Raw genomic sequence first — 13,541 nt, 5'->3', positions numbered from 1 at the left:
GCATTCATCTTTTTGTGAGCTTTTGAGTTCTACATTTTTCTTCAACCATCTCTTCCCTCCTCCCTCTCCATGGCAGCAGTAATTTGATAAAAGTTGTGCTTGTACAATTGTGTTTAAATGGTAGCACTTTAATAAAAGTCTTGGTTTACTATATATGGAAGAAAGTGTGATGTCACAGAAAGTTCACTTGGGCTTGAAATCAATAAACTTGAGCTAAAATCCGAACTCTTAATATGGTGTAGTTGTGTGATAATGAGCAAGTTATTTACCCTCTGGGGACCTTGGTTTGCTCATCTGTAAAATGAAAATAATAATGTTTGTATTATTTGCCTGTCAGCATCATTAATAACAAAATGTTTTGAGGGCAGCTAGCTGATACAGTAGATAGAGCACCCACCCTGGAGTCAGGAGGACCTGAGTTCAAATCCAACCTCAGTTACCTAGCTGTGTGACCTTGGGCAAGTTACTTAACCCCATTGCTTTAAATAAAAAAATTTTTTAAAAAAAGGAAAAAAATAAAAATTTTGTAAACTTTAAAGCACAGGGGAATATCAATTTGTAATTATTGCTGTTACGTTATTATTATTGTTGTTGTCATTATGTGAGGCATCCAAACAGACTGATGCTTTCCCCCTTACTGGAATACTGTGCATCCCCCTTTTTGACCTGATGGGCCAAACCTTTGGAGAGAACTCCTCTTTGACTCTTGGATGCCAGTCCTTCAGGAATCTGTTGGCTACTCACACCCTATAGAGAGTGTATAATGTGGCTGCTTTTCTCTGTGTTCAAGACACTCTCCAGAGGGCAATTTGTGTTCTAGATAGGGAGTTTGACAAGGCCTGTTTCTTATTTCAAAATGAAGTAAGACAGAAAAGAATGTATTCTGAGAAGTGACTTGAAAGGTTGACAGGTGAAGGATGGTGACCTTCTCCCTATGGGGTTCAGGCCAAAATGTTTCCAGGAATCCCTGTCTCACATAGGGCAGTCTCTCTGGTGGTCCAGACAGAAGTGCGCTCTAGCCCAAGGTAGCCATCAAACACCTCCTTTTACAGGCTTCACAGCCCCTTGTTGGAAGTTCTCTTCAAAGAAGACCACAGAAGATTACATAATAAGAATGAGTTGAGAATTATTCTGCAGGTCGGTGTATTAGGATTATAGCAAATACCAGAAGTCGATTCTTTTTTTCTTGATGCTTCTAACTTGTCTACTATACTTACTTTGTTCAGAATTTGTCTCCAGTGTGATGTCAAGAGCTAAAGCAACTATGACTTGACTTATTCTAGTTCAGTTTTGGATTGCCAAGACCTTTGACTTGTCTTTTGGGCATTTCAAAGTGACTGCCAAAGGGATGGGAAGTAAAAAAAACCCCTCAGATTATACATTTTTGCTGAAGTTTATTAGGTTTGATGAAAAGAGTTCATGAAAAAAGATGAGAGTTGAAAATAAATGGTATAGAGAGATTTTGGTATTGCTTCTGGATTTCTTTGTTATACCCAGTGACCAGACTAATCTCATAGAAATCAAGGAATCATAGAATTTCAGAGTTAGAAGGACTATAGAAATCATCTAGCCCAGTCCATATTTGTTAAAGAAACAATTGACTCCAGTGACTTAAAGCCATCAGATCTTCAGTGAAAGGAAACCTACTTCTCACTTTCATTTAGAGATAAATCAAATTGTTGAAAATTTTATCTTATACCATAAGCCTATATCTGCCTATTTTGAAATTTCCACCCATTTCATCAAGTTTTGCCTTCCAGAGCCCAAAAAAGGTCTGTCGTACCACTTTTTCACATAGTTGTCCTAAAATATTTGAAGAAATATTTATCATATACCTTTGAGTTTTCTCTTCCCCAGGCTAATTGTTATCAGATCTTTTCAACCAATCGTTTTAGGGTTTGGTTTTGAGGACCTTCTTCAGCATCCTCATTTCCCTTTTCTCAATATACTTCAGCTAGATAATGTCCTAAAATGAGAGGGAGAAAATTGAATGAAGTCTTCCAGATGCGATCTGATTAGGGAAGACTGTAAATGGAACTGTTACTTCCTGTACTTTGGACATTACCTATTCCTCTCTTAACGCAGCCTGAGGCTATATTATTTGGCTATTTTATCACACTATTGATACTCATTGTGTTGAAATTCACTTAAAAAAAAAAGCTCTGCCACTCCTATCAAGCTTCTTCCCTGTTTTGTACCTGTGAAGTTGTTGGGAGTTTTTTTAAAACTCAGGTGCATCATATGTCCTGTTCTATCCAATTAGCCCCAAGGACATTATACATTCCATTCTGGTCATATTTTTGCCAGCTCTTCCTTCCATTGTGCCCATGACCATATCCTGGAGGATTTAACCTTGCTAATTCTAGAATTGCCTTGGTAGAGGTGAATTCATTATAAGGTTTGCCTTATCTAGTCAATCAGAATCATGGTTTCTTTCTATTCTGACCCAGCCATCTACTTTACCATGACAAATATATATGTATGTATTATATACATATATAAAATACATAACATAATCATTTACATATATATATGTCCCCATATAATACATCTCTCTCTTTTTCCCTTCTCTCACTTTATTCTCTCTCTTCTCTCTCTTCCCTTCTCTTTCTCTGTTTCCTTCTCTTCACTCTGTCTCAATCTTGCTGTGTCTGCCCTTCTCTTTCTCTTGCTCTCTCTCACTTTTTGCTCTCAAATCTCATTCTTTCTCCTTTTCTCCCACTTTCACTCTCAATCTCATTCTTTCTCATTTTCTCTTAGATTCCTTGCTTTCCATCTCTGGAACAGTAATGAGATCATTATTGCCATTGCAATGAGAAAAGAGTGTAGTAATGAATTCCACTGTGGTACCACACAGCTATCTCAATCACTTCAAAACAATTGTCTCTTGCAACCTCTCCCCTGTATGGTTGTCTCTCCATATTACGATGCCAGCTTCTCGAGAGCTGGGACACTTTCCCATGTGTATATCTAGTACTTACTAGCATATTGCTTGGACACTGACAATGGAAATCCCTCCTTCCTCGTCCTTCTCCCTCCACAATTACTCCCTTACCTGTTTTCTGATACTTCCTTTCCTTTTCATACTAGGTAAATCCTTTAATTTCACAGTGAGAGGCTTAACCTGCAAATCCTTTAGCAAGGGGAATGTGTTGGCATTTATGTTGGGGTTTAAGGAATATCCTAAGAGTAGGTTTTGATTAGAGATCATTGATGAAAAAGCTGGAAGTCTCTCGATCCCTGAAGGGGTCAGGAGTAATTATTGGTAGAAAGATGATGACCTGGGACCCTGGGGGCTCTAGACTTCACTCTAAAGTGCTATTGACAGCTCTAATATTTTATGGATTAGAAGGTGGGAGCCTGTATTGATAGAGAGACTTTTCTCATCTTGGGAGGTCCTTATATTAATGTGACCACAAGTCCATGTCCTATTCTTATAAGAGCCTAAGAAAAGTACCTGTGTTACAAAAGGAAAGAGAAAGAAAGCGGGAAGGGAGGAAGGAAAGAAAAATTAAAAACCAAATTAAAATAGTCCCTGCCCTCAGGGATTCTAAAGATTAACTTCTTCATTAGTTTAAAGCCAAACCTAGAGACAGAAAAACCTGAGTTCAAATTCAGCTAGTTGTATGACCCTGGACAAATTACCTAAATCCTCTCTGCCTCAATTTCTCATCTGTCAAAAGATCTAGAGAAGGAAATAGCAGATCATTTCAGATCTCTTCCATGAAAACCCTAAATGCAGCCACACAGAGACTGAAATGACTGAATAACACGTAAAAGCAAATTTACTTTGGCTGAGATGATTGTAGTGATGTAAATGAAAAAAAAACACAGGTAAGATTGAGAATAGTAGCAGAGAAGAACAATCAAATATGGTCTTGAAGAAGAAGGTAATCTTAGCATGTTTGTATAGTCAAACACAGGGCTTTCTCCTTTTAGTGTTGCTCATGGAAGGAAGGAAAGGGAAGGAAGGAGGAGGGAATGAAAGAAAGGAAAGGGGAAAGGAAAAAAGGGAAGGAAAGGAAAAAGGAAAGGCAAAGAAAAGGAAAGGCTCTTGCCCTCAGGAAACATTCTTTTGGAGATCCAATATGTTACCAGGTAAGTGTGAAGGAGGGTAATTTGGTGAGAGCAGGCACTAAAAATTGGGGAGGAACAGAGAGAGAATCATGAAAGGGTGCATGATAGATGTGAGTAGACTTCTTCTTTCTTCTTTTTTCTTTTTTCTTCTTCCTCCTCCTCCTCCTTCTTCCTCTTCCTCTTCCTCCTTTTTTCTCCTTTTTTTGAGGCAATCAAAGCTAAGTAACTTGCCTAGGGTCACAAAGCTTCTAAGTATCTCAGGCTAAATTTAAATTCACTGACTTAAAGATCAGTGCTCTGTCCACTGCATCACCTAACTGCGCCCTGAAAGCTAAGGATTCTAAGAGGAACGGGTGAGAAGGCCGTGGGTCTAGTCTCTGCAGAGGCATGACATCAGGAGATGGAATGTCAAATGAGGTATGGCAGAATGTCCAGTTTGACTGGACCAGAAAGTATGTGAAGGGAAACAATAATATATTAAAGGACTTAAGGGGTGGGTCGGTGGCGCAGTGGATAAAGCACTGGCCCTGGAGTCAGGAGTACCTGGGTTCAAATCAGGTCTCAGACACTTAATAATTACCTAGCTGTGTGGCCTTGGGCAAGACACTTAACCCCATTTGCCTTGAAAAAACCTAATATATACATATACATACATACATATATACATATATGCATATATATATATGTATATATATATACATACATACATATATATATATATATATATATATATATATATATATATATATATATATATATATATATGGACTAGGTAGGTGGAGTAGAGACAGATTCTGAAGGGCTTGAAATGCCAAATAAAGGACGTTTCTGTTTGATCTAGAGGTAATAAGAAAATTAACATGTTCTATTCTTGATAAGAGTACTTAGAATGGTTACCTGTATTACTCTACTGTTAGCAATCGAATCAATAATCATTTACTTTAACATGTACTATATTTCCCATAACTGTGCTAAATATTAGAGATATGAAGAAAGGCAAAATAAACCAAATTAAAAAATAAACTGAGCTAAAAAACACTTCTGGCTGGACATAAACATAGTCACTTTGATATGATTTTACTATAACAAAGAGTGGGCTTAAAAATTTATATAGTATCCTTGCTTCCATTTTTCATTTCCTCCTCCACCATCTACTTATTCCAAGAGGTCAGAGCAGATCTGACTCAACTATATATGCCTAACTTTCTAATGATTTTTGTTTTCTGATTTGGTATCAGTTTTTCTCAAACTGATGATTTAACAACTTATTTTGGAAGTGATTCCTAGTTCAAACTAGAGTTAATTTCATTTCTTGTGACTGTGAACTAGTATGTGTTCTTCTAGGGTCTCCCACTCCAAGGGCCTTCAAGAAAGTACTTGCAATATGTGAGGAGTCTACAACCTTTTGAATTCTCACTTCTTACACTTGGACTTCTCTATATGTCTCACTGTCCTTTCCTAACCACATTTTCTCTGAAGTCATCAGTAAGGCCAACCAGCACTTTAACCACATCAGACAGTAGGTACAGTTTTCTTAGTTCCCTAGCCACCCACTCTATCTGCCAAAAGAAAGGAGGAAGGTGTGTTTTCATACTTCTTCTTTGGGGCAGGTAAGTGGCATGGTAGATAAGAGTGATGGGCCTGGAGTTAGGAAGGTTCTTTTTTCTGACTTCAAACATATTCCAGTTGTGTGACTCTGGGCAAGTCACTTAACCCTGTTTGCTTCAGTTTCCTCATCTGTAAAATCAGCTGGAGGAAGAATTGGTAAACCACTCCAGTATCTTTGCCAAGAAAACCCCCAAATAGGATCATAAAGAATTGAAAACAACTGAAGTTCATTATCATACTCAGAGTTTTTTTTCTTTTGGTGACCTTTTGCTGTTTCATTAGGGAAAAGAGAAAACTTTTATAGCAGAGGGAATGATGACCCAGAGATGAAGTTTCTTTGATAGGAGAGTCTAGCACTTAAAAAAATTATAGAGGTCATATATAAATAAATAACTCTGTATAGTTTAATGAAAGTGAATGTGATTTTTTCCATTGAGTTAATAAACTTTCTATTCCCCTCCCCCTTCTTCTGTGATTGATCACTCCTTTCAACCAGAGTGCTCTAGAACTTGTCAGATAAGCACATCTCATAGCAAATAGCTGTCTGTAGAAACAAAAGGGGTGTTGTGGTTTAGGTATCAGCTGAGATACTGCCGTATTTGAAACCTGATTTTCCAATGACATCATTGTTCCCAAGATTCTAGACTTGGAAAGGTGGAGGTAAGAGATCACAAAACTTTCTTTGGGTGGGACCTGAGTTAGAATTCAGAGCTGGAAGGGGTTAGGAGATAGTTTAGCTTAGTAGAGAGAGAGAGAGAGAGAGTGCTAGTTCAAATCCCATCTATGACGTATACCACCTCCTTGGCCTTTGACAAGTTTCCCTCTGCCTCATTTTTTCCCTCCATCGATCATTCAGCACACACTTATTAGGCACTTAACTCTGATGATCACTGGGGATACAGAAGCAAGCAAGCAAAAAAAAAAGACATTCCCTATCCTCATGGAATTTATATTCTAATGGAGGGAAATAACACTTAAAAGGGGAAGATGAAAGGACTGTGAAGTGCCTCCCCTGGATTACAGAGGCTAAGTCTGGAGAATTAGAGATGACTGATCTGGGTCTTGGAATAGGTTGACCCAGTAGATAGAGAGCTGGGCTTGTAGTCAGGAAGACTTGAGCTCAAGCCTGTCTTCCAATGGTGTGACCCTAAGCAAGTGATTTAACCCTGTTTTCCTCAGTTTCCTCATCTCTAAAATGAGCTGAAGAAGTAAATGACAAATCACTTCAAGTCTTTTTGCTAAGAAAAGTCCAAATGGGATCACCAAGAATCAGACACAACTGAAAACGACTGAACCTCATCATTTATGTACAAGTTGTCTTTCCCTATAGAAAGTAAGCTCCATGAGAACTGGATCTGTTTCATTTCCCAAATCCTGGCCCATAGAAGCTACTTTAGAAATTCTTGTTAATTGATTGAGTACCACTTATTAGCCATGAAATATGGACCGACCCATAAATATTTATTAAGCGCCTACAAACACTGAGAATACAAAAAGGCAAAAGTCAGTCCCTGTCCTTAGGGAGCTTACAGTCCAGTAGGGGAGACAGCATTCAACCATATCTATCTGACAAGCTATATTCAAGGTCAAAAGGAAATAATTAAAAAGATAGAAAACCCTGGAATCAAGAGGGGTTGGAGTAGGCTTCCTGGAGAAATTGGGACTTTAGTTGAGAACAATAATTAAATCTTTCTCAACCCCATTTCCATTATCTTCAAAATGGTGATAATAAAACCTTCAGGGCTTCCATCATAGGTTTATGACATCCAATGAAATAACATGAGTCGATCATTTTATGAACTTTAAAGCACTATGTAGAGGCCAGCCAGCAGTATCAGAGGTGAGATTTGAACCTTAGTTTCCCTGGGTCTCAGTTAGTTTGTTCTACACTCATCCTTCCTCTGCTGCCTATCTTGAGTATTGTGTCACACAGTTGGATAATCTACCACACCCACTGTTGGGTCTGTTCCATCCTGGGGGCTTGTGTTTTGAAACTTCCACTATCATATTCAGAAACTCAGAATATTAAAAAGTATCTTTCTATCAGTAGCACTTTTTCCCAAAAAGAAAAGTATTAGAAAAAAGAAGTTTTGAAAAATTTAGTTTGTTTTCTTGAAAAATAGAAATGTGTTAGCTTTGAGAAAAGTAGAGATGAGGGCTGGGCATTAGTCAGTATTTAAACACTTTCCGTGATGCTTTTTTCCTTTGGCACACTCACTGCTATTTTCTCTTTGGGACAAGTAACACATGTTATTTCATGATTCTTTTTTTGTGAGTTTATTGTTACTCTTGCTCTTTCCACCTTTTTATTTTTAGCCTTTAAATATGTATGGCTTTTCTACGTCAGCATTTTGGTTGGAGAGGGAGAGAGGTCTGCATCAGTCTAATCGGCCTGGAAATTCACGGACCTCAGGTGGGGGAGAATTCCTGTGTCAACATTTCCATATTTAGCCGAGCATCCCAGCCCTGTTGCTACCCTGGTGTTCAAGCACTGACTCCTAAAGGGGTGGTGTTTTGGCCCAGAGCCATTTGGAACTGAGGCACATTGTGCAGCTGTCTGCTCACACAAATTTAAGGCCATCTGTGCTGGAAGACCTTTTCGCTTCGTCAGCCCACCCCTAAGCCCAGGCCTGTGCATTCGAGGGGCAGGATGGTAGAAGGGTGGGAGAAGAGAAAAAAAGAGGGGCATGGGATCCCGGAGAGCTGCAAGTCCACGTGATAGGTAGATGAGGAGACAGAACCCCAAAGAGGTAAGGAGATCAGCAAGCGTTTATTAACCAGCTTCTTTTCCTCAGCCACTGGACTAAGAGTAGGATGACAAAAAGGACTTCAAAGTCTTTCTATTTTATAAAGGGACATGTGAATACATAAGTATATACAATATAAATACAGAATAATTTTTAGAGGACAGTGAGGGAAATCAGGAAAAGTTTCATGTAGATAGTGATACTTGAGCTGAACTTTGAAGGAAATGGGACATTTACAAACCTGAGATGAGAAAGGAGTAAGTTCTAAGCATGGGGAGTGGACCCATGAGATGTCTTCTTTGTCAAAAGAACAAGACCAGTTTGGTCCCATGGAAAGTTTGAGAACAGGAGTAATGTATAATAAGACTGGAAAGGTAGGTTGGAGCCACTTTGTGAAGGATTTTAGATAACAAAAAAGAGTTTATATTTGATTTTCCTTGTTCAGTTGTTTTTCAGTGAAGCTGACTCTTAGTGACCTCATTTGGAATTTTCTTGGCAAAGATACTGGAGTGATCTCCAGCTTGTTTTACAGATGAGGAAACTGAGACAAACAGAGTTAAGTGACTTGCCCAGGATCACACAGCTAGTAAGTGTTTGAGGTTAGATTTGAACTCAGGAAGATGAGTCTTTTTGACTCCAGGCCCAGTGCTCTGATTCACTGTGCCATTGGCCCAGGGTAATGGTAGTAGAAATAGAGAGTGGGTATATAGCAGGACTTTGGTGACCTATTTGGTGTGAGAACTGAGGGAGTGAAATTTTGGAGATAATACCAAAGTTGTAGACATAGGAATCTGGGTGAATGGCAGTATTCCTCAGATATAGGAACATCACAAGATGGAACAAATATTTTAGGAAGGATTGCATTCTTTTATCAGGGATTGGTAGGATTTGAACAGACAAAGATTAGAGTTCTGTATTAGGTCAGGATGAACTACTTGTGTAAATGGAGGGGACTGGATTAAGTGACCTCAAATTTCTTTTACAGGTCAAAAGTACAATGATACCAATGAAGCAATCTGAGATTGTTAGCTTTTCTAGCCCCTGTCAGGTTGCATGTACGGTGAATGAAAGCTAAGACATTTATTAAGTGCTAACTATGGTTCAGTTTTGGGGGTGCAAGTATAAACAAACAAGATGGCCCCATGCCTTCAAAAGAGCTTACATTCTCAAGGAAGATGACAGGAAATAAAGGGGGGTGCTGTAAAGGTTATGGGGAGGGCCCAGCTGAGAGTGACTTGGAGGCTTCAATTTGGGCAGATGAGTGAAAGAAAACTCACTGACCTCTCACTGGTCCTCAGCCCAGGGTCTTAGGAGGCATGCTTGGGCGTACGAGGATGGCTACAATATAAACAGCATCTGATTCCAAATTACTGTGTCTTCAATTTGGATGACAAGGACATTGGTGCTGGAGTGAGAAGACTCGGGTTTGAATCATAACACTCTCAGTTACTAGTCTAGGGGCAGCTAGGTGAGGCAGTGGATAGAGCAACGCCCTGAGAGTCAGGAGGACATGAGTTCAAATCCAGCCTCTGACACTTAATAATTACCTAGCAATGTGACCTTGGGCATGTCACTTAACTCCATTGCCTTGCAAAAACCAAAAAAAAAATGAGAGTTACTGGTCTAAAGCTCACCCTTCTCATTGTCCCCAGGCAACTTCCTAAGATGGTAAATTCCAGATGAATTCCAATCTGCATTATGGAGGGATTTTCCATACCAGGAATTCCCTACACTGACTTCCTCCATAGATCTAACCTTTTCCCAAAATACTCCCCAAACCTAAAACACTTGCAGCAACTTATCTAATAGGCTTCATGTAATGATCAGTGCTTTAATAGTTTTTTGTTAACACCAAAAGGCTATTTAAATTTCAGCTACTATCATAATAGGATCTCTGATTAAGGAGGGATGAAGACCCTGATCCAACTTGTACTTGAGCAGGAATCCCTTCTATTTAACAAATGAATGTTTGTTATTCAAGTTCATTTTGAAGACCTTTGGGGATTGGGAATTCATTTATGACTGACAGCTCTTTTGTTTTGGGTCAGTTAAATGACACAGTTCGATTAGGAAGACTGGAGACCGAATCCAGTCTTGGATTGGCTATGTGATCCTGGGCTCAGCACTTAATGTCTGTCTGCTTCATTTTCCTCATCTGTAAAATGTGAGTTACAATAGCAGTCACATCCTGGGGTTGTGAGAATAAATGTATAATATTTGTAAGGTGCTTTGCAAACCTTAAAACTATAATTACTATATAATTATTATTATTACTGTTATTATTATTGTCATTACTGTAAGTCATTTTATTCTTATTAAGATACAGTCCTTATTCTCCAGAAATAATCATACAGTCTAAAAAATATCCTATTTTCTTTTGCAAGATGACTAATATGGAAATATTCTTTGAATGACTTCATGTTTTTAATCCATGTATTGATTGCTTGCCTTCTTAAGCAGTGAGGGAGAGGTGAAAGGGAAAGAATTTGAAACTCAAACTTTTAAAAAATGAATGTGACAAAAAATGTTAAATGTGATTGGAAAATATTTAATGAAATAAATAGAAATATATTTTAAAAATAAGAACATTTAAAAAAGGAGACAGAAATACAGATAACTTTATAGGGACTTACAGGATTAGTTGCATAATGGCTTCTGGGTATATTTTGTGGTTGTCTGAGCCTGTGACACACTTGTGAATTGTATTTTCAGGAGAGGTCAAGATAAAGGGAAATCATCACCTTTGTCTTTACTAAGCAAGGAAAAGCTTCCTGAATAAGCTAGGATTCAGAGAATCTTTTTTATGTGATTTACTCTGACCCTCACCTTTTATTCACAACCCTGGCCCTCTAAATGAACCAGTTCCCCTACCTTAGAATCCTAATCTGTCTTGCTTCAGGTTCAGAACTGGCATGAAATGAGACACTTATTGACCAGTAACAGTTAACCAAAAGAATTTTATTTAGGCATAGCATGGAAAGGATACTCATCAAAGATACAAGGATTCATTGAACTCAGCCTCCTTGTCACTTTGTTGACAAAACTGGTATATTGGTCAGAAGTCTGAGGAAGTCTCATGGGTTGACATTTATACTTAGACCACTAGAAAGTTATGTCAGTGGCTAGAGCCTCAGTCCTTAAACCAATTAAGACTTGAAATGGTTTTAATTTGACTATATTCCATCTGGGAAACCATTCAGGAAAAACTAGCCTAACCTGTATGGAATAGGGTCCTAAGAAAAGCTAGTTCATCTTGTGTGGCAAGGTATCAAAAGATTCTCCTGCCATTTATTCCCTATCAGTCCTCAGCCCTGGGTCTGAGGCCAGGGTCAACACCTTCCCTCCCCTACTTTCCTCCCCTTATCTACTTTCCATTCTGCTACTCAGTGTTATTGAATATCACTGGAAGAAGTCCTAGAGGTGTTGACCGATCCCAATCCAGATTCACACCATCTTATCTTGATGGGCCCATAATAAATATTTGTTGAATTGGATTGAAAGTATTTTGTAGTGACCCAATTCTTGATGGACTGATGGCCTACCTGCTAGAGTACGGAGATGAGCAGATATAAGAAGTAGCAAACATTTTGATCCAAAAAATTATAAACAAAGCAAATACCTTGAGATAAACTTAACTGCTTACTCTTTTGCTTAGCAAATGTTTAAAAGAGCAGCATTATTCTCTTTGATGGGCATGAGGCAAGAGTGCCTTTGGTGGTATCTTGGGTAGGAATAATAATAACTTTAGTTTTTGTATCATTTTAATGTTTACAAGGCAATTTAATTACAAAACTGCCAGTAAGGTTGATTTTGCAGTGAGCAGCAGTGTGGTGTGTATGTTGAATTTAATGAGGGTAGAGATAACCTATCTATCTGAGAAAAAATTTCTTGCAAGAGTAACCTTAAATAGACCTTTTCAGGAATGCTACCATACAGAAGATTTTACAGTTAATATGAAAAGTAATTAATAAACAAAACCTTAAAAGTATGACCTTACTGGGGATCTAGATGCTGAGGGGCTAAAAAAATGGAGGAGAATAAGGAAGCTGTTACTGGAGAAGAAAATCTCATTCTAGTCCAGGTGGTAAGTTGTGAGAAGAGAAATATGATTCAGTATTATTTATTTGTCATTTATGAAACACTTTCTATGTTTAAGACCTTCTTCTAGGAACTAAAGATGCAAACACAGACCATCCCTTTCTTACAACCTAATTGGGAGAGGGAGATATGATACATGGAGAAATAAATGTGGTACAGGATGTACTCTAATAGGTTCAAAGGAGAAAAAAAATCAAAAGATACTCCCCCATTTAGAGGTTAGAATTTGTATACTTGTTTCCTGAATTTGTATACCATATCTTTACCTACTAAAGACTGAAACAAATATCACCTGAAACTTACCATGTCCAAAACCTCAATTCATCATAATTTTTACTTTTTTGGTAGATATTTTGAAGAGGTGAATGACACAAGTGAACTCAGCTCACAGGAGTTGAGGCTGAGTAGATGAAAGGAGGAAAAAGGTCACATAGACCAAGTTTGCCTGAACTAAAAACTTGGGATGGCTGATCTCAAAATGAGGGGCAGCTGGTGGCAAGTGGATAGGGCACCGGCCTTGGAGTCAGGAGGATCTGAGTTCAAATGCAGCCTCAGACACTTAATAATTGCCTGTGTGACCTTGGGCAAGTCACTTAACCCATTGCCTTAAATAAATAAAATTTAAGAACTCTCAAAATGAGTGGTAGGTATAGGGTCCTATAGAAGAGCTTCCCTTTGGATGACAGTTTTAGAGCTGTTAATAAACTGGTGGCATAAAAAGGGATTTCAAGTAAATATTGTTTACTCAATTTATAGATCATTTGACCTCTTATTATTCCCATTTCTTGTTTCCCTGTTTTACCTTAATCATTTCAGGACAAATTTGACATCATTTTAACCTCCAGACAGGATAAGTAAAACCCCAGTTGGCTAACAGAAGCGAGCCAAAGAAAAGTTTGAAACTAGAGACATAATTGGAATTAGGGGGCATATTAATTTGCCTTAATTTCCTTGTCCCTAAAATTTAGTTTAGGACATCTAGGTAGCATAATGACTAGAGTACCTGGCCTG

General features: G+C 38.3%; 1 protein-coding gene across 5 annotated transcripts in view; it reads left to right on the top strand.

Annotated features, from left to right (window-relative positions):
- Positions 1 to 13,541, top strand: part of CTIF (cap binding complex dependent translation initiation factor) — a 464,369-nt gene that overhangs the window by 75,665 nt on the left and 375,163 nt on the right. Inside the window, exons 1-2 of one of the 5 annotated variants that reach the window (XM_074204169.1) lie at positions 4,854 to 8,435; positions 10,481 to 10,596. The exons of 3 other annotated variants lie outside the window; for them this stretch is intronic. The gene's annotated coding sequence lies outside the window, so the exon portion shown is untranslated. Of the gene's footprint in view, positions 1 to 4,853; positions 8,436 to 10,480; positions 10,597 to 13,541 lie in introns of those variants that run through there. One more of the 5 variants, XM_074204170.1, reaches the window with a different exon arrangement.

Source organism: Macrotis lagotis, chromosome X, assembly GCF_037893015.1.
Source record: "Macrotis lagotis isolate mMagLag1 chromosome X, bilby.v1.9.chrom.fasta, whole genome shotgun sequence".
NCBI classification, from domain to species: Eukaryota; Metazoa; Chordata; class Mammalia; order Peramelemorphia; family Peramelidae; genus Macrotis; species Macrotis lagotis.
The sequence above is the reverse complement of the archived record's forward strand: the minus strand, read 5'-3'. Positions and strand labels throughout refer to the sequence as shown.